Raw genomic sequence first — 27,786 nt, forward strand, 5'->3', positions numbered from 1 at the left:
CTCTTATAGAAAAGCTCGTACAAAACTCTTGAAAAAACTCTACAAAAAAAAACTGTTATACTTTTAATAAAAAATAATAATAACAATAGTGACACTCTTATCTCTTTACAGCTATTATATGGACAGAGAATATTGCACCAAGATGATTGACATTATGTCAAAGTATTACACATGAATATGACAGTATTGTACATGATTATGACAGTATTGCACTTGGGTATGACAGTATTGCACATGGTTATGACAGTATTGCACATGATTATGACAGTATTGCACTTGGGTATGACAGTATTGCACATGATTATGTCGGTATTGCACTTGGGTATGACAGTATTGCACATGATTATGTCGGTATTGCACTTGGGTATGACAGTATTGCACATGATTATGTCAGTATTGCACTTGGGAATGACCGTATTGCACATGATTATGTCAGTATTGCACTTGGGTATGACAGTATTGCACTTGGGTATGACAGTATTGCACATGATTATGACAGTATTGCACTTGGGTATGACAGTATTGCACTTGGGTATGACAGTATCGCACATGAATATGACAGTATTGCACATGCATATGACAGTATTGCACATGATTATGACAGTATTGCACATGATTATGACAGTATTGCACTTAGGTATGACAGTATCGCACATGAATATGACAGTATTGCACATGCATATGACAGTATTGTACATGATTATGACAGTATTGCACTTGGGTATGATAGTATTGCACTTGGGTATGACAGTATTGCACTTGGGTATGACAGTATTGCACATGATTATGAAGATGAGTGACACATGTTCAGGGTGTTAGGAAATATCAAAATGTATGTATGTTTTTATTACTGAAATATCATTAGCTGAGGGACAATCAGCAGCCACTTGTTCAAGGACTAAAATAATATGCGCATGCTTAATATTAAAAATAGTTACATACCTTCCTTTTAATTAGTGCTAAAAACACAGTATTGTTGTCATCAGTTGCTACAGACAACCGCATGCCTCCTGCCCTCTCCTTCCCTTTGTTGTACCTGATCTTGTATAAATAAGATTTACGACACATGGTGCTGTCAGTGAACGCAGCGCAGGCGGGGGATCGGAGCCATCTGTTCTCAGACGGGTCACATCGAGCGCGTTAGGAATCAGCCGCTAACTGCAGTAGGTGCTGCAATGACACTGCATAAAAAAGTCACTTAATAATCCAGTGTGGTCCTCTGTGATTGACAGCCGCAGGAAATTGCACTGCTCAGGAGAAATCACCGGAAGGTAAACATGTACTACCCTTAAATGATCAAATACAAAAGCTCTAATGTTTACATGTAATAGTGTGTGTGTGTGTGTGTAAATACACATAGTTTTAATAAATACCGGTAATAGTATAATCATAGTAGTAATATTGTAAGAAAGACAGTAATGAACACTTTTGATTCATTTCGTACAATTAGCATTCCTTCACAACACAAGAATAGAAAATATATAAAGAAAAATAAATATATCTTGAATGGTGAGTCAGTCTCTCCCTCTCTTTGTTCAAATGTTGGGTTTGGATCTAGACCATAAAGCGTGTTAAACAGACGTCTAATTTTGGGATGTGCCAGTGCCAGCTTCTTATTTGTGATAAATGTGAGACTTCTTCTCTAAATATCCTCATATCATTTAGAATGGTTTAGTTTAGTTTAGTTTGCTCATTAATTCTGCAATATCCGTGTTGTTTCTCAGTCCCCTGGCTTATTAAAAAGACATTTCTCTGATTGGTTAATCTGTCTGTCAATCACACCCATAGATATCAGGGAGACCACAACGCCTTTCCAAAGTGAATTGGTAACCACTTTATTTTTATTGCTCGCTCGTTCTTGCTCTCACATTTTAGTATAATTTTATAATGGAAAACGAAATTAGAAAAATGTATTCCCCCCACTTAATATTTTATTCTAAATGAAACTAGATTATCTGAGAAGATCATCTTAAAATTCAAAAGATTTGCTTTGGATAAAAATAAAAAGTAATAACCATAGAAATTTGGTGCTGATATTTGTTGGGGGTGCTCCAGTCTGTGTGTGTCCATGAGTCATTCCATCAGATTTCATTTGAACAAAATGAGTAAAAATGGTACAGTTAGGCTAATAAATAAAATATTTTATAATAAAATATCGGCCAAAAATACAAAAACATATTGGATATCCCAATATGTAAATATACGTTCAACTATTTAAATGGACAAAAACTAGCATAATATTCAAGCATCCCCAGAATTGCAATGTTTTTGAATGTTCTATATATTTTTACATTTTAATTGTTTTAATTGACGTCAATATAAGGCAATGTTCAGTCATGTGAAGTTTATCTATACAGTAATAGCACAATAAAGTTAGTCTATTTTACACTTGGGAAGTAAGGACTAGGATTGTAGGCATCTAAAAATGTAACTTATACATTTACAAACAGAAATCATATTATGCAGCAGCGACTTTCCTGATTTGAATTTGGTGCTGTCTCATTTGGCCCATGCATGACGAGACACAGACCGCCGCACCACGTCTTTTTGCATCACAATCCTGTTGAATCCAGCGCAGTACGGATAGTTTTCCATGCATCGCTCCTTGAATGTGTATGAGATCCGGAGGAGTACATGTCAGCGTTCGAGACTGTCTCTGGGTGGGTCGCTCCAAGTGTCAAGGCCCTCAATGGCTCCGGGATAATTGACTGGAAAGATTTCATTTTCACTGTAACATAGAGCAAGACAAGCAAGTCAAATAGATTGCAGAGTCAGACAGAGCACAGACAAGTTTAGCTCATATTTTATACACACCAAAAGACAAAGGGGGGTTTGTTTCCCCGGAGCGGATCAAATTGAGTCGTGCAAGTAGAGGCACAAGTGTCCGCGGGGCTATTTCTGCTTTCCTCAGATGTGCCGTGCAAGGCAACTTTTGCATAAAAATGTATATGTTCAACTTTTCTCAAATAAACTAAAGTAACGTGTGAACTACTAAACACTGAAATGTATTTTTAATTTTAATTTGTTTCATAATTTATAATTGCACGAAATATTAAGAGCACAATCATTTGTTAGCGACTGTCCTGCTATTCCCCAACTTTCCTTCTAACGTGTATAGGTAACATTCTATAAATAATTGTACATTAATTACATTTGAAAGAAAATACATTCTGCTTTACTTTTTTTCTCATCAAGATGCAGGAAACAACCTTAAAATGTGATTTTAGCTTTAAAAACAAATTTACACTATGCAAATATATTTCTTTTTTCCTTCATGATGTGGAATTACTGATGTGTCAAGTGTTACAGCAAAAATGCACATCCAAATTCGGCTTTTAGAATCATTCAGAAGCTTTGAGAACAATTCAATTTCAAGTATTTTTAGTAGTAAAAGTAACAGCTTATGTTTTGAGAGAATAGCATGCCTTGAAAGTGCAGCTACAGAGGCCATCGCGGGTCTCAAATACGATTGTACCGTGACACTATGACCCAGCATAGAAAGATTCAAGCAGAAAAACACAAGCGGAGCAGCAGGCAGGAGGAGCACCCCGAGGAGACGCGTACGGAGGTGCTCTTATCAGATGCTCCAGCGTAGGAGAGACGTAGACCACCGCAGGCAGGTAACCGCATTCTTGCCATTTTCTTTGTTGTTTTGAACCTGCAAACTCCAAAAAGCCAGCGAAAACATAATTTGTTTAGCAAACTTTTAATATGTTTTCGTCTTAGTTTCGTAGATAGCCACTAAGCCATTTTTTGTACCCCAGTATATTTTAGCAGCGCTCATTTTTTACTTGTGATGTGTGTGCGCATGTGTGTGGCAGTAAAACACAAACAGTTTAATCACGCCTGCAAAGCCTAACGCTGCAGTCGGAGCAGCAACCCAGAACGCTAAGGCCTATCTAGGGAGCTCCACCGACTCCCAACTGCGCCTCACATGAGTAGCCCAGCAAAATTAGTCGATGATTGATCCCCCTCTAGCGCCTGTAGATTTATTTATTTTTTTCTTCTTCTTTCATTCTTACTTCTAAGTAGATATTGTATTCAAATAGACTTTGTAATCCCTGAGCAACAGTAGCTGACGAACAGGAAAAGTCAAGTGTTGTATTTGTCGGTGTGCCAGCCTTATCTGCGGCGCTCCCCACAGACCCGCCTCGTCAATGCCGGCAGCTCCGCGCTTTAGCTGTCTGCGATATTAAAGAGCACTATCTCTGAGGTGGCCATTTGGGAAGACAGGTTTCTTTTCATTTCAACAAAGACTCGACATACTGTAATATTGAGAGCGTTTTCCACTTTACGGCAGCTACAATGTAATCTTCATCTAAACCAGTGAGATGTCACTGGATTTGGCCTTTTCAAAGTTGTTAAAGTAATGTTTTTGAAAAGAGAAGACACAGAGGTCTACTGGAAGTGAATCACCGGTCACAAGCGACAAAGTTAATTAAGTATAAGAACAAATCATCCTTCTATGATATTGCTGATTATTCTATTTATTTATATTTAACACTCTAAGTTAATTAAAAAGTATCTGCATAGTTTTTTAAAAGATAACATGTTTTTTTGGGGGGCACCATAACATTAACAACTTAGTAGTAAAATTAAGTCCACAACAGATAACTGACAACTGATAATATAATATCATCAAATATTTCATTGTAACAAGCAGCGGATTTTCATTTACATGTTTTTATTTTTGTGGCTACCGGTATTTGACATTTAGCGCACTATATTTCTCACTTAGGGGAATGTGGGCGGGGATAGGGGATATTAAAATTGAACTTTCTGAGCACTTGAGCAGGACAATACATAATTACTCAATATGTAGGTATCAATCAAAATACAACTTGAAGTAAGATAATGACAAGGTATACACTTTTAAAATTCCAAAATGAAAAATAAATCATAAACATATATAATCAGACTTATTTTCCATAATGAAATTAATCACCTCATTTTAAAATCAGCTGCCCTGCATGCACCAATTAGTCAGTAATTAGCAAATAACTCCTTTTCTCTGCACTAGCGTGAGTCTGGCCTGTTACATACTTATTAAAGTGAATTATCATGTGATCATGATTCTAATGGAGGCCGGGCTCACGTTAGCGGGCGTCCTGCTGCGTGCTAATGTCTAATTACACTGGAGCAGGTCATGATGGGAATGGCCCGTCAGCCCCTAGCTCCACCCTCCACTGTGATCTCTCTCTCTCCCTATACTCAATCTAATCACACTGGACCGTCAAGTGCACATCACAGCCAATCAGCGCAGATAAGCAGCTGATCAAAGGGCGAGCGGAGAGCCGGATCAAAAAGACTGCGATATGTGGAGAGGAAGTGCACTCATAACGTAACATATACTACTGATGAGCTTCACAACCTGCGAGCGAGGCATGTGTTTTGTATGGGCTGGGGCAGATGGTCTCAACCTGTGGGACGCGGACATCTGCAGGCGGACACTTCCTTTTGAAATGATGATTTAGATTACTCAGTAGATCTGTTTTTTGAATCAAAGCCCTTGTTTTAAATTCAGACTCTAATATCTGGTCCGTACTTTGTTAATTCCTGTTGTTTTAAATCTGGGTTATTGATGATTTAGAACAATTTTAGGCAGCACAAAGCACCAACAACGACACTACCTGGAGAAGTAAAGAACCAGAGACACAAAGAGGAGCAAAGTAAAGTCACCTCTAAAAATAGTATGAGACCTCACCTTATAATAACAGTAATTACGAAACGTCTGACTCAGAGAAATGTTAAGGGTTGAAGTTTTTGACCAATAACACGCTCAGAAGATTTTATTTTACTGTCAAAGGAGCTGAAATGATTTATACTGACTGCCTGATAAAAAGTTGTGCATATATATTTTAGAAAACAACTTTTCAACATTTTCTCTCCATCCATTTCTCTGAGGACAAGTGGTGCATATTCAAAATAGCGAGGCTCATTTAAAAGCTTTTGTTCTGGACAGAGATTTGTATTTCACCTACTGTTGTCTTTCATGAAATAAATTGAGTGGAAATCCGCTTCCAAGGTTGATCATTACCAGGCCCAGGTAGAATGATTTCATGGCAGCAGATTGGAAAATGGCCCTTTGTTGCAACTCCATTTACATAGAGAACTGCTGATGGTTCACAATAACAAATGTGCCGTGGTCGACAGAGAGTTGGCACAGCGTTGTCTTAACTGACACTTGATAGTGGAGCATGTACAATTATGCATAATGCACTAATGGCAGCTCCTCATAACTGTCAGACAGGCCGTGCAGGGGAGAGTGTTTCCTTTGCAGACAACTTGATGCTGCTCCGGCGTAGACACATCTTGATTCTGCTGATGCCAGTGCCCTTGACAACAAAATAGCATTGTATCAGCTGAAGCGGCCATTCTGGTAAAGTTATTGAAAAAAAAAAGTTATAGCAAAAGCACTGTCACAGGTTCTTCCAAATCGTATAGAAGAAAATAAGGGCTAAATGTGTTCAAACCTGGAGTAAGCACATTTTATTCATATTGTGTGTGAAAAATACGATATTGCAATATCAGTCTTCAACTAACAAAGGCTTTTCAGGCCATGAGGAAAGTAACTTACTCAGTTCCTGTAGCTTTTTCATCGCTTTAGAATAAGGTTCCTCAATAAACTATTTATAATGCAGTAATAACCACTAGTTATTTGCTTATAGGAAATTACCAGCATTTACAAGCATTTATCATGTGATTATTATAAACAGTTCAAAAAGCAGCTTATTAATGCGCTTACAAACATTTTGCACATGGATATTAACACTCAACTTGTTAACATATATAAGGTATTATACACTATCTACAAATATAGGTATAGATATTTAGATAGATACTTTATTGAGTCAAAGTATGTGATCTATTATTTCAATTAAATATTTCAGAGTTTCAGACTTTTTAATGCTCAAACTTTCTTTAGTCCTTGCACTTAAAGTAAAATGAAAGTATTAAGAACTAATCAGTGCGAGTGGTAAGCCACACAATCATCATCTTTACAGAAAATACTGCTCCCACCTGCTGTGAAGTGATTCCATCTCAGAGAATCTCCTCACACCACCTCATTGCTTTTTAATTTAGGATTAACTTGACTTTCCGTGGTCTCCAGCTGCAGTGACGAGGGTGCAGTGGTCCGTTTGTCCACCCCTGCGTCTGCCTGTATGTTTTGGCCCGTTCAATGCCATCAGCTCCATGTCTACCGAGAATCACATGCCGTCAGCTTGCTCCCGATGACATCCCACTGTTCTGACCATTGATTGGCAGGTCAAGCGGCGAGCGCGAGCAGAAAATCAATAGCAAAGGACCTCTACACACTACTGGGGGAGTCTTCAAGGAACTGGCCCGCTAGACACTGCCAATCACCCAACAAAAAATGTGAGGCCAGCCAGCCATGAACAAAAGCTATCTCCAGGCAGAAACACCAGCTTGAAGCGCAGATGAATTTATGTGCGGACTGAAGTTTCTGTGATATCGTAAGGCACGGCCCACGGCATTACTTACGCTCATTCATATGCTAACACTCAAGAGGGATCTCCAACCTTTTGGGATTTGGCATTACCAATAGTAGGCTCTTTATCTTAACATGCAGTGGCACAGGGTTGTACAGTCTAAGCATGACGGAGCTGGCTAATTAGCATCAAGTCAGCCATTTCCAACCAGAACAGAGAGAACACTGGCTATAACAAAGGCAGCGTGCTCAACATTGTTCTTCAATCATTCACTTTTGAATCATCTATCATTATTGTGACAAACATGTGATCAAATCAACATTTATAGCCCAGATAACCACATTTTAGCACATTGTATTTAACGTAACTGTTGTATAAAATAGGAACAATATTTAAATTAAAAATCCCTTGCACTTTGTGCGCACTTTTGCACGTGTTTTTCCCGTTTATAACAATATTGTTACATTTTTCTACTACTAATTAGTATGCACGGGACGTGCATGAGTGGGGGAGTGCATTAGTGAGTGTTTGGAAGCAGGCGCGTTGCGCTCTGCGTGCACACTTTGTGCACACTTGACGTGCACACGTCCCTTACGGAACTAATATGTCTCTTGCCAGCTTGTGGCGCTCCAGCCTAACTACCACAGGGACAATCACACCAAACTAAGTAATGATTAGGAAAACAATACATCCTGTTATATGCTCTTTAATATAGTTTTAGAGTCACATTATTTCAGTTCCCTTGAATAGATGCAGATAAGTACTTGGGATTCTATAGTGTAGGTTATAGACAAACCATGAAGCCTCCTTAAAATCTGGCCTGAGGGGACCTGGAGGCGCAGAGGAGTGGTGCTTTGTCCTCTCCGGTGATGTGTTCCATTTTCCCTCAGACATTTGCGGACGCTGCTGGCACCTCACAAACACCTCACCTGACGCAGTGACAATAATTTGGCTTCTTGTCACAAACAGGTGTAAGTGGTGAAGGTTTCAGGACTTGATGCCAAAGACAACACAATGTCATTTTGTGGAGCAGGAGATGTTTCTGTTCACTTTTAGGTAAGGCACTGATTTGAATCCACTGATTGTATTCAAATCAGTAGCTTTTCCGAGTATATTATGCTGCCATTATGCTTTAAATGCGTAACTGTGAAAATGCTGAGTTCTCCACGGGAGTCTGGTGCAGTCTGGCAGCTCTGATTGGCAGTTGTAAAATTGATTACTTGGAACAGGACAATTATTAAATGTCGTTTAACACGTTTGAACCTTACATTTGAGGTTTTTAATGCTGCGACTTAACAAATAGAGGAAACAGAATCGCACTGACCCCAAAGACACGAGGAGCTCTACAAAAAATAATTGCTCACAAGAAGCGCTACAGGCCACACCTCCCTGAACTCGTGCAGCGCCAAATCACGCCAAAGTTGGGCTGACAATATTTTAGTGGGCAGCAAGCCTAAAGCCTGTTAGTAGTTAGTAAAATAGTTCTGCTGTCATACCATGAACCTGCATTTCTGCCAACACTTTAAGCTTTGATGTATTTGTACACACGGTAATTGTAATAAAAACGCAGGCAGAAAGAGCATTGAAAGGGCAATGGCATATTCTTTAAGGTCTGACTGACTACATTACGCCGCTATGATAAAACACATTGTTCACACACACAGTATGCTCCAGATATCGTTACCCCTGGCTCACCTTTTCCACTCAAACAATGGAACAGCTCTGAGCTTACATTTTACTGTTGCTGACAATGGCTGCTTTCCCGTCTTTTTATGTTCCTCTGTGTCTCTTCTACGCTGTGAATAGATGTTGTGTTCTCTCCTTGTGTCTTCGGTAACATTTTAATGTTTGTGAAATGGACTGGAATGAAATGGAAGAAAAAGATATTGCCGTGTCTCCTGCCTCCCTGGAGATTAATGATGAAATGTCCACCACTTGAATGGGGCCCATTTATTTATCTAAAACAGCGCTGTGATAGTAGTAAATGGAGAAATTATGGCTATACCGTCATTGTCACTGGGGAAAAGTAGTGTTTTGTATAGTTAAATTAACATGAGACCTTATGTGTATGTGTATTTTCCTCTCTTAACCAGAACCAGAGCTCAGAGAGAAGAGTAACTTTGAAGTTTGTGTTTTGTCTGTACGCACACTTTTACTACCAGTATATGTTTTATAAATAAGACTCCTCATCTTCCACCTGCTTATCTCAATGGAAATAAATACCATATTTTTGGGACTATAAGTCGCACTTTTTTCATAGTTTTGGCCGAGGTGCGACTTACACTTACATTTATATTTACATACTTATACTCCGGAGCGACTTATACGTGATATTATTTGTTATTTTCACACATTTCATGCTCCAGTGAAACTTATATATGTTATTTTTCTTCTCTATTATGCGTTTTTTGGATGGTGCGACTTATACTCCGGTGCAACTTATAGTCCAAAAAATACGGTAAATTTAATGCCATATTGTGGAACATCTCCATGGAGGCGGGCAGCTGACAGACCCTCTACTCAAGTCATAATAAATTGTGTGCTGATACAATTTTGAGTACGGTAAATTACGGAACTACAAAAACAGCTGTTGTTTTAAATATTACAAATACATAATCATAGTTGTTTACATGGGCGTGTATAAAAAAAAACAATGACACGGCAGCGCACTGTTAAGAGCGTTGCTATAGTTCACGTAAGTTAAGTGTCCATGTTTATTGATAAGAGCGTGATCAGAAGGCATTGATTCAGTGTGTAGAGGGTGAAGTGTTCGCCGTGTGATCTGGAGACCTCCCGCTGTTCCCCGAGAGCAGGCGTCACGCTAGGCAACAATGATTGCAATATATCTTTCTGATTACCACCGGGGATGTTACGAGTCAGTCTGATTGTGCTATCCCAGATCATACGGGCCTCAGAGGAATATGTAAAGTGCCTCCATCTTAAATACAGCGTGTTTACTGCTTTGTTTTGGTGGCGGTAATGTGACACAGATGCTGGTTTCCGACACGATGGAAAAGCTACAAGAGAATGTCCTCGTATTTCAGCCGTGGATTGTTGTATATTACTGAGACTATCCTTTAATTTGGCACAACGCCCATATATTCTTTTGATGTGGGCATGCTTGAACTAACTTTAATAATATAACTTTCATCTTTTTAATATTCTTGGTTATGCACGGCGGCGTTGTGTTTCGGTCACAGTGTTAATCTTGAGAAGGGTCCGCAATAACAAAAACAAATCACAGGAATCCCTTTATTATTTTTCATGGTAATTCCGACGAAAAGGTTATGATAGAATTCAAATAAATTCAATATCAAAAACAATTAGTTTTTTATTCCTTATTGTTTCTCCAACTCCCTCAATGACTCAACTTGAATATTGCATCCCGTTTAATGTCCCTGTCGGCCTCTTTTTTCATATTGGTTTTCTTTTGTATTGTCAAGTTTAAGGTATTTTTTTTACTTTTAAATAAAACATGCAAATATTACCAATGGTGATGATCAAAAACAGACAACAATACATTTAATGTCATATAATGTCATATTTCAAAAGGGCTGCAATGATTAATCACAATAATCCACAACTAAAATGCCGTCATCACATTGTAATAATTATTACCATATTCCAGGACACGTGCTAAAAAACGTTTTATAATAAAAACAGATAAAGAGATAAAATGTCCAAAAACAATAAACAATCTGTGACTATTTTTTTAAATAGTACATTTTGTGAAAGTAGAAAAAAAAGTTTTAAAAAAAGTTTTTTTTTTTTTTTAATACACTTTATTGATACATATTGTTTATGTCAAAGGGTAAGCTAAGATTTCAGTCCTCAGTTTTATTTGACTATTCGACCAATTGAAAGAATAGTTGCAAACTAGTCAACTTTTTTAAGTTGCAATTACAACCTTATTTGGACACTGAAAATAAATTATCAATTGAATGTAGTTTATTAAAAAAAAAAAAAATACATATGACCCACGCACATTTTATTTTCATATTTGTGTTTGTTATTATGTATTAATGAATTAGCAACAATTAACAAGTGAAGACTTCACACTAACAGCGAGGCCAATGTATGTTGCCCTATAGCGCTGCTTTGACATGAGCTCTCTCAAGGCTACATACACCATGTATTTACCCTCACCACACATTCATTTATAGAAGCATTCTGTGTCAAGTGCAAATGGTTTTCACGCTTTTCTACTACACTACTGGAGGGATAACATGCATGGTCAGTACAAATGCAAGCTAAATATGAAATATGAAAGTGTTACTATAGTAAATAAATCAAATCAAGCTTTGTTTGTAAAGTGTTTTTCATACAAAAACAAGACATAAAGTGCTTTACAGTTTAAGCTAAAATTATGGCTCTTGGGCCTGCTCTTTAAAAACATGAACGTTCTCTGAGTAAGTGAGTGTGTAAATAAGTGTGTAACCTGTCATTAACCTATATCTGTAAGCAGCAGCATGAGCGCTTCTGATTTAGAACTTGGCCACATTACAACAGTCATATTTTTTCCTCCCCAGCTCAGAAATTGATGTCTTTATTATCAGCTTTTGGCCCATAACTGTAATTTTACCTGCTTAATGGCATCATATGGTTAGTTGTGTCGCTGGTGAGATAAAATACATGTTTAACATCACTTCATCAACACTGTTTGTCTTTTCCTCTCTCTCTTTTTCTGCTCTGGTCATTCAATCTGAAAGCAATTTAAGCCATTAGTGCAACGTTTAGGAGGCCAGCCCCACCGAATGCATCTCCTCTGCTGCCTTTGAGCGGATACATGGGGCAATTTAACCGTTAATAACGTGTAGACAGTGTTTTGCTGCAGAGTTTGAAAGTGAGCATATCTGACATTAATGCAAACAACAACAGGATGTGCAGAGGGATGCTGGAGCATAAGGAAACAGTTATAAAGATATCCACTCAGTTAATTGGCCGGGTTAAAGTCAAGACAATAAGCTGCATAATTGGTGCAGTGACGTGCTTTTGTTTTAAGTTGCCGTTAAGTACAGTCCGAGTGTATCGGGTTATAAGTTCACTCGAGTACCAGAGAGGCTCATTCTGTTGGTATGTTTGAGCAGATTGTGTTGGAGGAAGTACTTAAGTGTTAGGGTAGAACTGACCGTTGGGTGGTCTAAGCTTTTAGTGTGTTTATATGTAACATCTAGAGAAATGTGTTCTGTTCAAATCAAATAAGCTTTTTTCAAACGAGCCTTTTTGTATTTCAACTCGATTTAAAGTCAAATCTAATGTTCGTTGTTTATTTTTTATGTTTTGGTTTTTGATTGCATGTTCTTTTTCGCTTTATTTGAATTCGTAAAAATACCTTAATGTATTATTATGATTCCATATCCATAAAGTTAGATTGCAAATGATTGAATGACTTAATTAATGTACTCGTGATTTCACACGTCTGGTATTATAATGAAGTGTTTTTAACAGAAATGCCTGTTTGTTTTTTGTCTCAAATAAGTATAATTATCTGATTAAAAATAAGATTTGAAAGGTGCTCCTTTGACTGTTTTGTGTTATCTGTTACATGTTGTGGTAATGTTATGATTTAAACACATTATTTCTCAGTGTACCTCACATACCACTAGTTCAATGGTGTTGATTGTACATGTTGAGCCATTGCTAAGGACATAAACTCTTTACATTCAGCATTCTGGGAGATTCATCCTCCTACAACATGAACTATTGTGGCCTGTTAGATTGTCTGTTGTGCGGTCGAAGCGTTTGAATGCACTCGGAGATTCCAGGTAGGCCATCATCAATCATCCGCCCACTCCTGACATTAACTTTTTCGTCAATGCCGCTGTCTCCAGTTTGTCTGCAGACTTAAAGATTTGAGGAGCTCTTTTTATTGGCACGCTTTTAACTCCACCCAGGCAAGGGTAATGGAGCTGGTTGTGTGCGAGCAATTAATGCAACCACAATACCAAAAGTGGTGATTTGTCATACACCAATGATACAAAATCATTATGCGGACAGGGTGATTCTGTCTGTCTACACATTTGAATGACCCACCGATCCCATGTGGACAGTCAAAGAGGCATAAAACTGTGGATGTTCAGGAGCGATTCCTGGAATTCATGCCGATAATGTTTTTTTTTACAGTCTTAACGTCACAGACAAAGAGATGGTGAAGCAAAAGTACAATTGTAATTGGTTGATTTCATTCAGCGTTTGGAATTGGACGCAGCAGACAGACTTGCACTAAAACTGGAAGGTGGGTGTGAATCTGGTTCTCTAAGCACAAACTGTTGATGTGTCCTTGAGCAACGTATTCAACTTTACAGTTCCTGGTAGTAATTTTTTGTTCCAGTCCACAAGTACATTTACAGCATTAACTTTATTGGGAAATATGTTTCAATCAATTTCTGATTTAGACAAACTAACTGATCCACAAGAGAAATAAAAGGACTTTTTTGCATGATATAAAATTAAATCTGTTATGCCACAGTAAAGATGTATTGTGGCTAGGTGTTTTTGTATTTTTTATTTAGTTAATTTTATTGTATTTCTGTTTCTGTAATTTCTTTGTGATTTTATTGCATTTTTCCTGTTGTGTGAAGCACTTTGAATTGTGCTCTACAAATAAACTTGCCTTGCCTTGCCTAAAAGCATATATTTGGGTAGAAATGAGACCATTCGCGAAGAGGGAGGTGTCCCGTCAGAAAATTGTGAAAAGTGATTTTAAACTCATCATTCTGAATATTTAGGAAGCTGGGAATGCATATGGGAATGCTTTAGAACAGCACATACACACAGCTTTTGCCTGTTGCTGTGAACTTTCTAATTGTCATTTATTTCGATTCTACAAGCAACAGGGCTGGTAATTTATCATACTTCTAATTTTAACTCCCTGGACTCTTTACCTCCTGTCTGCCCATGCCCTTAATATGAAGGCGTCTCAATAGCAGTGAAGCCCCTGGGCTGACAGCATGAGATTAGTATGAATGTATTACCCCCATGGGTGCCATAGCCTGTAATACGTTCCCCATTAATTGTATCCGTTGGGGAGAAATTGTTTAGGCCTTAATTACATATCATTAAAATTGGTCTTGATTCTGGGAGATTCAAGCTTAGAATTTGCTTGCATGTTTTCTTGCCTTGCCTCTGGCCGTGGTGCAAATGTACGTGACTCTGCAAAAGCTGAGGTTGTGCCTTGTGTAATATCATTAACATTATATTCAAATAGTGTCGCAATTTGAGGTCAAGGTCTTCTTTGTTTTCATGCCACATAAGTCTGTACTGCACTATATATATTTTCTGGTCAGCCACCTCCATGCCTCCATGATGATGCTCCATGGTATGGTATTAAACTTATCAATCTCCATGGAGACAAGCAGGGGACACCAAGGAACACCAAGTCAAGTTACAGGTCAGGTCTGTGGCGAGTAATACAGTGAGAATCTATGTGACGAAATGATTTGTGACGTACTAAATGTTAAATATGTATGTTTAATTTCACACTGTGGAGCATTTCTGGCAAGACAATATCTCTGTGGAAACAAATAAGTAGAGGATCACCCCCAGAAAAGTTACATAGTGCACCTTTAATAAGGTGCTTTTGCAGCCATCGTTTCTGGTGACTTCTACAACAGATGCCAGCCCAGAGTGATTTAATTATAAATCTTTTATTCAGGTTTTACATACATTTCCAGCACATTATCCACTTATTTCCCTCTGAGCAAATTCATGCCATTGAAAGCCAAAGGAGAATTATGGACTTAAGGGACTTCTTCATTTCTGCGAGAGTCTTAAGTCTGCTGCCAGCGATGGAGTTAATATTGAGTCTGGCCCAGAGCTACAGAGTAAAAGACTAGTGACCTCTGAGGGTTTAGCCGCTAATGTGTTTCAGATGATATCCAGAGGAGGGGACAGCAAAATACCTCAGCAGAGCCAGGCTAACCTCATTACAATGCTCTATTATAGCTGCAAGAGCAGGAATATGAAAGTGTGTGAACGGCCACACATGCAAGCGCTGTGCGGCCGCGTTTCTATTTCATTCAAACATGATTTCATCGGCTGCTCCCTTTTCTCCAGCTCGTGCAGCAGACCCAGCTCTATCCAGAACTCATGATTTGGGTCAGGAGAAATATTTTATTGTTCCATGATGTGCGCTATGTTTTATATAGGCCCAGTATATATTTTGAAAACCTTTTAAACCTTAACCTTTTTTAAGACCTTTTTTTCTAAGATTGAGGTGACCATATATATATAAATATATATATATATATATATATAATATATATATATATATATATATATATATATATATATATATATATATATATATATATATATATATATATATGACAAACAAATGCCCTTGTTACTTACTTTGATTTGATTAAATTATTAAATTAAATATTCAAATAATTGTTCTGATTTTTTCTGATCACTTGACAAAAGTGTGCATTTCCTGAAAGTGCACTAAGTGTGTAAGTGCACATTTGCACACAATAAGGTAAACATGAGAATTGGGACAATCCACACTTCAGAGCATTGTGAATGTGGTAAAGACAAACAGCTGCTTAAAACAGCTGTAAAGTGAGTGTGTTGTAAAACCTCAGTTAAATTATTCACAAAGCCATAGCTCAGTTTAGTTTGGATCATTTGAATATTGGCCTCAAACAAATGAGAACAGGTTTAATAATTTTAGAGTGTTGTTGCTGGACAGTCCCAAATGTATTTAAAATATAATCCGTTTAACTGTTAAGACATTCCTTTCCATTTTTTCCTGTTGCAGCTATGTTGCTAGGGCAGAAACCTTGCACGGTTTGAAAACATTACAATGAAATGCTTTGTTGGGAATGTACTTGCCTGTGGTCCACATCGCTCAACGAGAGCCCGTAGTGAAGTGCAGATCAAAACATTCTAAGAATCGGGACACTTTGCACACTTCAGCGGCTCGTCGTGAACACACTTTTGAAGTGTGCAAGTATTGGGACAGGGCCAAAGAGTTTAAAATTACAGGAAGTAGAGCTGAGTTCTAAAAATCCCTCTGTGATGTCATAAATATACAACGTGCTATTGAAAACAATTTACACTTAACTATCACACTTCTGACAATTTAAATGATCGTTCAACAAAATAAAGGTGTTTTATGATATTATTGTTTGTCAAATCATAAATATTGTGTAATTGATATGGATTTGTTTTTCTTTTTTCAGTATAGTTGCTAGGTAACAGTTGTGTAATAATAATAATACCCTCTACCTACGTCATATTTGCTGTTCATGACCAACCAGGACGCACAATTATAAACTTTACAAAAATGGACAAACAGGCAAAAATGTGAAATGTGTAGTCTAACCTGACTTTAAACCGGAGAAATAGTTAGGCTCTAATAAACTAGAGCTGCACAGTGCACGCATACCGCAGAAGATCTTCTCTTTTACATGTCTTGGGGACATAATGCTTTGCTCTCCACACACAATGAGCATGTGCACTGAAGAGGCTAGGTTCAGAACTAAATGGCTTAGGAATAGTTGTTGTTTTAGTTACCTGCTCGCATGGAGCATTGAACGTGACCTATTCTATGCCACGACCAAAACACCAGTGATCCTGAAGCACAAGAGGTCAGAGGGATGGATGTATTATATTAACTGGATAAGGCACGCCCCTTCTGTCCACGGTCCAAATTGATTGGAGCAGCCTCACGGCCCAGACCATTCAAAACGTTTGGCCTGTAAAATTACTGCCAGTGCCCAATTGCTTTCTAGTTTAAAAATTAAAACAGAAGGAATTTCATTATTTTAACGTTTTCTAAAATCCTCAAAACTACCGCATTTTCCGGACTATAAGTCACTATAAGTATAAGTCGCACCAGCCATAATAGGGTTAGGGTAAGAGAAGAAATAGAGCATAATAGAGAAAAAAAAAAACATATATAAGTTGCACTGGAGTATAAGTATAAATATAAGCTCAAGTCCTCACTACAGTTTGTCTTGTTTCTATCTAAAAAGAGCCAAAAAAAAACAGTGATGATCCAGGTATTATTCAGTGTTTACTTTCGCTGATAGCAGTAAGCGTAGATAAGACCTGAGACAAGTGAAGTGTTCATATAACGAGCTGTGTGTTGAGCTGTCTGGGCTAACCTTTTCAGAGCTCCTTTTTTCCCCAACAATGTTTTAACATTTACTGCTTTTACTGAGAATATAAAGCCTTTACAACTCTCGCTATCGTTCATAACATTCATAACTAACAGAAAAATGCAATTGACCAACATGAATAAAGCAGTGAACGACATCCATTCAAAGAGCAAGTGAATACAGTAATCCCATTTAAAGTGCCTTTCAGTGTTCCAACATGAATTCAATGCTATTTAAAGGCCCGATACTTAATTGTGCTACTTTACAGAGAGAATGTGAGCAACCCGTCCAGGAAATGATCTGTATTTGTATTGGCTGGAGGTCAGGTCTGCTACTCCAACATTGGAAACATGGGAATGGCAGCGGCCCATTGGTGCAATCTGACTCAATATGGCGGTGATTTATCAGGCCGCTGGGAACGTTTATGCTTGTAAAACATGAGGTGAAGCCAAGACTATTAAGCAATGTAATCAGTGTGTGATACGGAAACACATCTACTGTACACTCTAAAGACCAAAGTGCATTTTATTGGCCACTTTTCAAGCGCTTTTCCTTAAACTTGTGCAATTATTTCCTTCTTTCAAGTGTTGCATTTAAGAAGGTTGTGGGAACCAAAAAGTTTTGCAACACAAGAGAATTTAAATTATGGTTAAACAGGCTACAAAATGTTATGATCAACCGAATACTTGCATCAAAATAGTTTTAGATTTTGTTATTATGTTCCAAAGCAAATCAAATTGACTGACTTTCCCCAAAGATTCTCTTATTGTATGCAAATATCAGCTAGACACTTGAATATATTCCCCAGCTTTTTTAAGGTTCATTACAGCAACATAATGGTTTGAGTTTTGTGGAGCCATTTCAGGGCAGAAGCGATTTATCAAATGTGTTTCTGCCCGGCATACAAGACTAATTTATCCCATAGTATTTCCCTAAAGACTTTCTTGTTCAGTAAGTAAGCTGTAGGTCATAAAGGTGTGTGCAGCTATAGCATAAAAGAGAAACCACGTCCCATAAATGTGTATGAGGGCCCAGACGTGTCCTTCCCACCACCAACTTATATACGGTATTCATTTTGAGGCACAGAAAGTAGGTCTTTTGTAAGTTTTATATTCCGACAATAAAGATACAGTCATCACACGTCCAAAGACTGTACACTCTGTAACTGATTCATTACACACAAGTGCAAGAAATACTTTCTACGCGATAAGTTCAAATAAAAAATAAAAATGTGTTGAAAAATAAAATGTATGTATGTAATTGTTGGGTCCAGGGAAGATTTGCTTTGTCTGTGTCGGGCGGTACCTCCAGCACCACCTGATAATAGGCTATTATCAAAATGTATTTCCATCAGGTGTCGCATCATTTTTATTTTTTTTTTTGTTATTTTCTTCTTTATTTTCAATAAAATAAAAAAAAAGAAACACAAACCACAGAGGAAGACCAAAGAGCAACAACAGCAACAGCAACAACAACAATGAGCACAGGTAGCACATAGCATCCACAAAAATCACAGTACATTAAAAAAAAGAAAAAAAGGGGCCAAACCGAAAGTCTGTTAAATGTGTCAATTAAGTCTAAAGTATTTTTTTCCATTGTCCGTATGTCCATTATAATCCCAGTCCAGTTCTTGATTGAAGGTGCAACTTGTGTCATACATTTTTTAACAACCTTTTTCCCAGCCGCCAAAAGTATGTTCCAAAGGTATCCATTTATTGTGTCCATGGCAGGGGTTTTGAAGCCCAAATACATAGTTCTGAAATTGAGTGGGATGGTGGTGTCAAAAAGAGTCTACAATGCTTTGTTAATTTCTGTCCAATATTTTTGTGCAACAGGACAGTCCCAGAACACATGATCAGTGAGCAGTGTGATGAGAGAAAGGGGGTCACGTTCTTCCAACATAATTCTTTCCAGACATGTGACTCTGTGGTCCTCCATTGAGAAGTACATATATTTTCCCATTCTTCTTCTGACAAAACACATGATGGTCTTTTCATGGGTACGAAGTGATGTCACATAATCTACACTACTGCCATCTTGAGGACGGAAGTCTCAAAACAAAGGATTCTTCTTCTGTAATATCCCCAGACCTGAGAACCCATTTGTTGCCAGAGATGGATTATTGTGGACAGGAGGGACCCTTGGACTTACAGAAATCCCTCCAGACTGAGCGTTGAGCTGTTTCAGATTGTTAGCAGCTGGCTAATGCTAGTTCATATATTATTGCATGACTATGCAAATAAATGTTAGCCTACTTGCAGACATTTTTAACATTTTAGCCTAATTTCACTCTGCCCAGGCTCCTCAAACCTTTGTAACTGAAACCTTTGAATAGGGTAAGTGTTCTATTGCAAAGAAGCCCCAGCCTTCCTGGTGCAGTCGTGAACTTGATGATGTCATGACCTCAGATGGTGGGCCACATTTTGACTGGTGGAATGTTGTGATATCACGTGAATGAAACCTATATATCCAAAACTGGGATTGGAATAAAAATGAATTTAAAAAAATGCTAAACTGTAATAGAAATATGAATAAAGTAGATATTCCAAAATGTAAATTGACCTACATTCAGTAGGCTAACTGCATCCTGGGGTTTTCCATTTTGTTATAGTGTTGTCAAAAGTATCAAAAGTCAGATGCAATTGACACTAAAACAGTCAAAATTAGATAAAACTCAAGAATAAAACGTATAAAATGTGTTTTTCTGAACCATTCTATAATGATCTTGAGCATTATCAGTGCTAGTTTATGAGAACAGGGTTTGTTATGCGAAAAATGACTATTGTCATTGTCATCTATTGTCAAAAAGCTTTACTTATTTTTTATTTAAATTATAATTATGATATCGAGAATTCTAGCATCTTAACAAACCTATTTTGTGCATTTTGTGTTACATCGGTTCACAAACAACCGAATTAGACAGACAACTCTAACATCATCTAACGTCCAGTAAGCAGAGTTCTGGAGATGTTTTGATAGCCTGTCAGTGGACACCAGACCTCCATTACAAACATACTTATTCAATTGCACATGTCCAAATGTCTCTAAGCACTCAAACAAGTTCTTGTCTGTGTTATGTAAAAAGTTTAGATTGGAACTGTATTCTTACATAACATTTTTTTCTTTGCACAGATGCCATGCTAAATAACCAGTGCCTTGTATTCAAATACGGGAATGCAATCAAAAGTAAAGTCAACACTACACAGATGATCATTCAGCTATCCAGTGTTCCCATAGCAACGTGTTAGCTGGTGCATACAGTAAATTACAGAAAGTATGATCACATAAATTAGCCTCCTGATTCTGATTAAAAATGTTTAACAATGTGTGAGAAAAACCTGTAGATGTGACAGGACTAAAACATATGTCCAACAAATTATCACAATAATCTTAAACTTGCTCAATTCTCAATTATATATTAGGTCATGTCTGACATCAGTTGTGTTTTCTTTCAACTGTCAAGGGTTTAGAAGTGTGTGAATATGCACTGTCTCTCAAAGTAAATCCTGTAATGACTTCTCCAGTTCAGGCGGTAAAGAACTGTTTTCTTTTGATTAATTTGATAAGAAGTCTGGACGGGAGGCCGCTGCTTCACTCTCACACTCTCCTCCTGTCTGGATTGTAAAATGGGTCTGTCAAGTACTAAAATCAACCATAAACAAAACATCTTACAAGTCCTGAGATAGAAGCGGCCCAGATCCTGACAAGTGTGCGTTATAAAGTGGCAAGAATCATGTTTATGTATTGATGATACTGTGTGTCAAGGGATATGGTGCCATCATCAATACTGAATACTGTGTGTGATACAGCACAACCCAGTAGAAGTTTGAGTCTAAAGGGTTCACTGTCTGTTCAGAATAAGTTGTTTTGTAAGACATATTACATTTGGCCTTATTTTGCGCGTGGACACTTTGTTTGGTGCATTTGTCAAAGTCACACTCTCCATTGTGGGCTTCAGGATCCGTCCACACATTCTTCTTGTATCTGTGAAACAAATGTGTTAATGAGTGATATTCCGCAGATGGACAGCTATTGTTTAAAATGCATAAACAGTCAAATCATTTTAATTACAAGTTTAAAGGACAAGCGATTGTTCGAGCGCGTATAGCAGTCTGACGAGGTAGAATTAGTGCCCGAAATTGTTACAAAAGTACACCGAGAAGTTGAGAAGTGGCAATAGAAGTGAAGCCAGAAAGGTGGAAATAAAAGTCTTTGAACAGAATGGGCAGTGAAAGTGTGACATTTCAACTCTGCGCTAGAAAATAGTCATTATATCGTTACCATCAAAACACAAATGCACCTTTGGCCTGACATGCCAAAGTAAATGCACAGTAAAAAAACACACAACTGCATATTAGTCTATCACACAGAAGCTTGTGTTTAGTATCTCCAATCAACCGTTCCAAATTGAAGTCTATTACTGATCAACGTTTTCTTTCTGCCTATTTTTGAGCGGCGCACTCTCACGCAGTGTCAAAGGAGGATTGCAAGCTCATCTGACACTCAAGCTGAGATTTAATGTCATAGTGTAATAAGAGTATTGAAGAGAGTCAGCTGTCTTCCAAAATGTCCTCCCTGCAGACTCAATGTTTTTACAGTCTATTGTTATGGGGCGCCATGGCACCGGAGCTTCTCTCCAGTGAGAACGACATCCAACATATTGGCCTGTCGTCCTCGCTTGTGATGGAGCCCATATTTTATGTGAGTCGTGGTGTAAGTGAAACCGAAAGGTGTTCTTGCCGAAAGAGAGATGGAAGGGCGTGGGGTCACACTGATGGCCTCTTTATTCCCTGTTGCCTATTTCAGCTGTGATATGAGTGTTTGAGTTCCCGTGGTATCACAGAACTCAAAATGACTTTCGGGTTTTAAAGGCGAGCGAAGTGCACTTTTTAGTCCACCTTAAGTGTGAAACCCAAATCTTCTTGTCATAGAAACAGTTATGCAGTGACAAAATGGTTGATCCTTGTGTGAGTGAAAGAAATAGCAAAGAAAAGCTTTAAACCACGATAAAACTACTCCTACTTGATACAGAACCGGACATGGATACTGACAGTCCATGCATTCAAAATAACAGGAACAAGTGTGTTTTCCTTAATTATTAACAACTAATTTTGTTTTTATTTGTCCATTAGGTTATTAAATTAAGTGAAAAGTAATTCCTCATCACAACAAGAACAATAATGCTTTATAGTGAAGACCATCAAAGACCGAGTTCCTGGATCGCGTCAGGCTTCTTCTCTCACCGTCTCAACAGTCGGCCCTTTTTTTTTCCTTTTTTGCAGCAGAATACTCCTATTGATCCATGCGCGTATTGCTCAAATAAATAAATAACTCTTGTACACTGCACACCTGAGTTCACGCACATGCCCTTGACAATAGCCCTGTACATTTTTTTTTTTACATTCTTTTATTGTTTTTTCAGATACAGAGTCGGGCCCGCTGAGATGGAAGAAGGGGGCTCGGCGGCGTGCAGCGGGGGAGCGAGGAGAAACGGAGAGAAGGGTTCTGCATTGTCGATCCAGTATGACATTGATAGACAGCGGCTGAAGGAAAGCTGATAGCCATGTTGGGCGTGCTGGTTTTTAAAAGGACGTACGTGACGGTCCATCCCGAATCGACTGAGCATATTGTAGCGCAAAGAAGAAGAGCTGTGGGAACTTTCACATATGACTTTCTGGACTTTCTATCTTTTTCTGCTTCTTCTTATTATCCCCTTGAACTAGATGAATGCTCAGGTTTATTTTTACCTGTGCCACTTTCTGTTTGTTCGATGCTCATGTATTTTCTTTGGCAAAAAGCTTCACCTTTTATACACAATAGTTTCTCTGATGATACTATAAATTGACAGAAACAAAATGACAATTGGTATTGAAGTAAGTTTTGTAATGTGTGTAATGTGTTGTGTAAGTTTTTTGCAGTGTTTTTTGGAGGGCCAGATTTTTCGGATGGTCAAGGTCTCTAGGCCAGAGGTGCCAAACAGGCAACCACTGTAACAGCATTTTGGGTTGCACAATTTCAATCAATTGTGTAATTACAATAAAATAACTACTGCTCGATTACATTTTTGTTAGAAATAACATACAAAATACTTCACAAACATTGCTTTGCAAAATTGCCCATCCAGAACTGAACCAGAATTAAATTAGAACTAGTACAAGCCAGGTCTGAACCAAGACTAATCCAGAATCAAACAAGGACTAAACCCAAGACCAAACCAGGTCTAATCTAGTGCTAACCCAGAATTAGACCAGTAATTATGTTTGAAAGATGGGTCATGGGCAGGATTCAATTTGCAGGCCTGATTTGGTCCTCGGGCCTTAGGTTGAATAGTCCTGCTGTAAATGTTCCACAGAATAGCATAAAATGTATATATCTCCATTATAGAGACAAGCACCTTTTAGCAATGACAAAAATTGCTGTAAATTATTACATGAAAAATCCATTTATTTAAAGTGATTCTGTGGAACGTTCTAGGCAAAGCAATAAAACCTCCATGAGACAAGCAGTCGGCGGACCATTCACAAGAAAGGTTAGATTGTGTACCTTTAAGAATGTGTGGCCTAATCCTTATGTATGAGTCAGTTTGCAATATTATATATATATTTGAAGTTGCCCTGAAAGTTCACACAACACCAGTTAACACCAGTTAGCTAACAGCCAACCCAGGGTCATTAGTTTTCATTGCATTTGAAAGTGCCAACAGCAGCCTGTTTTACCAGGAAAAAGATTTGGTCCATGGGTGATACAAAAGCAGAAAAACACCAAAAATAAAGGCCTTTGAGAAATTAATGTGAAATAGAGACTGAAGGTGGAGTGAGTAGTGTTTGTGCACTGCAGTCTCCTGGTCTAACCCTGTGTTTAACAGTAATTAGAGGCAAGAGCTGAGGAAATGTTCCTGAGGTTGGTCTGCAAAACATTCACTAAAAGGTTGGACTAAAGTGTCACCTCCACAGTATATATGTATATATATATATATATATATATATATATATATATATATATATATATATATATATATATATATATATATATAGAGAGAGAGAGAGAGAGAGATAATATATAACGAGAACAGGCGGTAAAAAATGCTTGCTCTGCATTATTTGACACATCATGGCAACTTTTCAGTACTGCGTTTGTATAAAATGGGAAAAGGTTCACTGTGCATACTGAGAATGGCTGTGGTGTATTTCAGAGCACTGTTCAATGATGACATCTAAGCTCCATGCCGATTTACAAATTGGATAAATTCGTTTTTACAGCTGTCACATCCTCTTGTGTTCAGTGAGATTCGGATGCTGATGTCTGTCAGTGCTTGGTTTCCTGCAGCTCAGACAAGAGAAGAGGGAAACCTGAAACCTTTCCACTATGTTTGAAGCAATGTGGTGTTGTCACAGAACAGATTTTGGTAGAAGGTGTTAATGCCAGGCAGAAATGTTGGAGTTTGCTTAAAAAGCCTGTAATTTATGAAATATTTTTGAAAGTTTGTTTTGGGTTACAGGTTAAATCGGGACATTGGAAAAAGTATGCAGCAAATACTCATCTTCTTCAGCTCATTATCTTCGTTGGTTTTGGATGACTGGAGCCCATTTAAACAAATCTCAGATTCATCAGGCACTTCAGGCAACTTAGACTCGCCAATTCAACGATGTCAAATGTTAGATAATCAAAGGAGGCTGGAGCACCCACAGTAACACAGAAAGGCCAGGGAGACAAATCGACAGGGTTCACTTGAGGATTGCACCCTCAACTTCCACCTGAGTAGCAGGAAAGATGTAGTGAGACTAAGATATCGAGCCTGGATATTGGTCAGGGATATTTTAGCAATTATGGTTGATTCAAGAAACCCGAACCCAGAAAACCCATCAAGACATGCTACATTCTAACATTCAACTTGGTTTCCTTGTCACAAAGAGCGAACAGTCTCATGATGAAGATGCCTTTTAGGAAATAAGTGATAGACTCTCTCATTTTACTTCACATTTCACAAGTGTGTTAAAGACTAATTAATTCAAGAACAAAAGTCCCTAAAGGCTGAAATTAATGATAATGTCATTAGAGATGAAGGTACCCATGAGGTCTGGATCTCATCATAAGGTCCATGCTGCTGGCTGTGTTACTTACTTAACTGTCACAGCAAATCAGGATCAGAAATAAAGTGTGTGTCATATGGTCTCGAGCATTCAAGAGCATTTTCCTCATCTCAGGTCAACTTTCAAAATGCCCGTCTGTCTAGTACAATTGACACAATTGACATGACTTCTGTTACAGACACTGTGGAGGTGAGAATGTAAAACTAGCATATTACAGAGAAGAGTTTCTACCATCTAATGAGTCTGTCAAAATTGAATCTCCAGATGGTACGGTCCACTCAGTCAAACAGCGTTCACAAAGGTGGTTCAATGACCTTCTTTCTTGCAGATGCTTGAGTCTAGTGACCTTTTCTTGCCAAAAGAAAAGTTTTGACAGCATTGTGGGCGATTTGATGTCTCGCTGCAGTTGAATATCACCAGGGAGCCGTGTCTTGTCTCATCAGAGTGACCTGATGTGTACTTGCTTTGACAAGTTGCATCACGAGTTTAAGCTCACTTTAAAGTTAAATATGGCAAATCAATGAGCATCCTTCTGAAATGTCTGTTGCCTATGAGCTGATGCATGTGTCCAAAGTTTCCACTCATTCATTTTATTCCTGGTTACACACAGTACCTAAAACCAAAGTTACATGCACTTTGAAGTGTCTGCGTCTGGTATGTAGCTTTTACTGTTTTAAAATAGGAACTACAATCACAACTGAATGAGTTGCCAGTTCCACCTGCAAATAGAAGATGGATAGATGTTTTTCTTGAGCAATATTGACACAAAACAGTGATTGTTTCAAAAACATTCTCTGTGAACATGGCATCGTTTTTGTAAACGCTTCCACACTTGAGGACACAAGACACTTCTGAACGCTGTAATACATAGGCTGTTCCGTGGTAAGAGAATGCAGAATGGAGGCGAATCTCATACTAAGCCGTCTGCATTTGCGGGTATGTGAGCGGGGTCCAAGATATGGGTGATATTTTGTAACTATTATGTTATAGGTGTTGCACCCTTATTCTGATCAAATACCCTCAAGGTAGACTACTAAATGGGAAAAAAATAGCATGATATGGGAACTTTAATGTATTTCTGAATTTGCAAAGACTCATGCGTCATGCACAGTTCCATCTTTGTTAATATAGTTCATGAAGTTGATGGCCGGCTGCTTGATCTCTTGGTTTGGGAAAGTGATAGCTCCAAAATATGGAGCATCCCATGGGGCTTGTGAAAGCGTGCAACAAAATCTGTAGCCTCCTACTCAGTAAAAAGCATCTAGATGTATTTTGGGCGTTGGTGGATGGTGATTGGATTTAAAATCCCGGACATATAGCCTGATGCGACACGCCAATGGCTTTTCGTAGCCTTACCTTGATTGATAGGTGCCCTCATTTTGTTTGTTTCCCTTCAATATATGGGTGCAGTTCTTCTGTAAGAGCAATGACAAAAGCTTGGAAGATAAAATGTCCTCGCTCCATTGCTCCTGCAGCATTACACCATGAATAAAATTCTCCCATCAGCTGTTGATTTGGCTGGGTCTCACCCATAGTCTTTGTCAAGTTTTCCTTCTGGTCCATTTACATGGTAGATCTAAAAGCACTTAGCAGTATTGGGTTCTACAAATATGTTTATTGTTCGCAGTGGAAGTATTACTGTTCGCAGTGGAGTTTTTACTGAATTGGCTATAACACGGTTGTTAGAATTTGCACCACAAATGCAACACTGTACTGAATGTGCACATGCGTACCAATATAGAGGTGGGCCAATGACATACTCCTTGCAACAAAAAAGATATGGATATGTTTTAAGAATGAAAATGCGTAAACAAAGTTTGAAATCATCGTGTGGATGATATACAAATTAGATTAAATATCATTGTGGATATGCCTGAGCTCCACTCCCTGTGGACAGTTGCAGTTGGAGGTGGCACAGTGACTAGTGACTAGCACTCTCTCACAGGAAGAAGGTCACCCGAACTGACCAGGCCTTTCTGTGTGGAGTTTGCATGTTTCTCACCGTGTCTGCAGGGTGTCCTTTGGGTACTCTACTTTCCCCCATCACAAAAACAAGTACCTCCAGCTATGATAACCCTAACCAAGCCTTGCTCAGGATCTAGAGATGGTTACCCGGGTGCTGCGTTGTGGCACCCACTG

Source organism: Eucyclogobius newberryi, unplaced genomic scaffold (genome assembly GCF_026437365.1).
Source record: "Eucyclogobius newberryi isolate DKJ021-1_F unplaced genomic scaffold, fEucNew1.0.hap1 SCAF_9, whole genome shotgun sequence".
NCBI classification, from domain to species: Eukaryota; Metazoa; Chordata; class Actinopteri; order Gobiiformes; family Gobiidae; genus Eucyclogobius; species Eucyclogobius newberryi.